The following is a 2,418-nucleotide window of genomic DNA, read 5'->3' as shown; positions in this document are numbered from 1 at the left end:
ATCGTACTTGAGCATTGGGTGTAGTTAATATGCGAGTGTGTTTCATGAATGGATCAATAATTGAGCATGATGGGCTAGGGATAACTTATTTTAGCGTTGATATTTTGAAAGACATAGTTGCTTGTTGGTATGCTTGAGTATTTAAGTCCTCGTGTCAAAACTAGACTATTACTTTGAATCATTCAAGCCCAAATGTCCATGCTACAAAAAAAGAGAGTATATGATGAATATGATAGGTAACATATTCCACAAAAAAAATTCCGTTTTAAATTGCTACTTTATCATGATAAGTTTTATGAGAAAGAGTTGCTGTTGTGATGCTAGGAAAAGTGATTGGAATTATCATTGATCAAACTTATGCACTTTGCTAGCATTCACACTTCATAAATTATTTCTTTTATCATTTACCTACTCGAGGACGAGTAGTAATTAAGCTTGGGGATGCTGATATGTCTCCAACGTATCTATAATTTATGAAGTATTCATGCCATGTTTACAACAATTTTATATGGTTTTGGTATGATTTGCATGGAACTAACCCGGACTCACGCTGTTTTCAGCAGAACTACCGTGGTGTTGTTTTTTGTGTAGAAATGAAAGTTCTCCAAATGAGCTGACACTTTTTGACGATTTTTTTGGAACAAAAGAGACCCCCAAAGCTTCGGGGGAGGGCATGAAGAGCCACGAGGAGGGCACAACCCACCAGGGCGCGCCTGGTGGGCCTGGCTTGCCCCGGTGGGTTGTGCTCACCTCGAGGCCCATCTTAGCGTGAAACCAACACCAAAAAATCCTATAAATAGAGAAACCATCAGGGGTTAACCGAGATCAGAAGTTCCGCCGCCACAAGGCTCTATAGCCACCGAAAACCAATCTAGATCCTTTCTGGCACCCTGCCGGAGGGGGAATCATCTCTGGTGGCCATCTTCATCATCCCGGCGGCCACCACGATGAGGAGGGAGTAGTCCACCCTCGGGGCTGAGGGTTTGTACCAGTAGCTATGTGTTTAATCTCTCTCTCTCTCTCTCGTGTTCCTGAGATGTCACGATCTTGATGTAACGCGGGCTTTGTTAATATAGTCGGATCATATGGTGTTTTTCCTTCTCTATCTTGTTGTGATGAATTGAGTTTTTCCCTTTGAGATTTCGTTGTTATCGGATTGAATACTTTTATGGATTTGAGAACACTTGATATATGTCTTGCAATTGAATACTCGTGGTGACAATGGGGTATCGTATTGATTCACTTGATATATGTTTTGGCACTCAACTCGTGGATTCCCGAGGTGACATTGGGGTAATCTATGCATAGGGGTTGATGCACGTTCTTGTCTTTGTTTCTCCGGTAGAAATCTTGGGGCACTCTTTGAAGTTCTTTGTGTTGGATTGAATAATACAAATCTGAATTTGCTTTGGTGTTATTTTAGTACGAACTCTAGGATAGATTGATCGGAAAGAATAGCTTTGAGGTGGTTTCGTACCCTACAAACAATTCCGTCTTATGTTCTCCGCTAGATAGGAACTTTGGAGTGATTTTTCATCGCACTTTGAGGGATGATTATATGATCCAATTATATTAGCATTGTTGAGAGATTGCAGTAGCGAAAGTACAGACCCTAGGCCTTGTTTCTAAGCATTGCAATACTATTTTTGTGCCCGTTTACTATTTGCTACTTTGCTGTTTTTATTTATTCAGATTATAAAAATATATTTCTACCATCAATATTACACTTTTATCACCATCTCTTCGCCGAACTAGTGCACCTATACAATTTGCCATTGTATTTGGTGTGTTGGGGACACAAGAGATTTCTTGTATTTGGTTGCAGGGTCATTTGAGAGAGACCATCTTCATCCCACAGATTGATAAACCTTAGGTCATCCACTTGAGGGAAAATTGCTACTGTCCTACAAAACTCTGTGCTTGGAGGCCCAACACAAGTCTACAAGAATAAAGTTGCGTAGTAGACATCAGTATTGTGGATGTTAATTTTAAAAAATACAAACTTGTTCAAAGTTTAGAAAGTTTGGCCCAAGACAAAACTAACCTGCAAAGTAAATAAAAACAAAGGGAGTACTTTACAGAGGTAGTACATGTTAGCAACCCTAGGTCAAATGATGAATGGTGTTGGCTAAGCAGGGGGGACACAACTGACCTTTGTGAATTGAGATTAATTTCCATCTTGGGATGGACATGCAGAAGAATAGACACCGCAGTATTGCACCAAATATGTGGATAAATCAGCAGAACATTCGAACCCAAAGATTGTAGAAATGCCAATTCATTATTGGCACTGACCCTCCTAAATAAAAAATAATAATTCTTTGGGTTTGATCATGGACCATGTATTATTCATTTTAATTCCACATCTTTACTACGTATATACCATGAATATACAGTCCTCGACGCCTTTTTCAATTG

The sequence above is a fragment of the Triticum aestivum genome, chromosome 2D (genome assembly GCF_018294505.1).
Source record: "Triticum aestivum cultivar Chinese Spring chromosome 2D, IWGSC CS RefSeq v2.1, whole genome shotgun sequence".
NCBI classification, from domain to species: Eukaryota; Viridiplantae; Streptophyta; class Magnoliopsida; order Poales; family Poaceae; genus Triticum; species Triticum aestivum.
The sequence above is the reverse complement of the archived record's forward strand: the minus strand, read 5'-3'. Positions refer to the sequence as shown.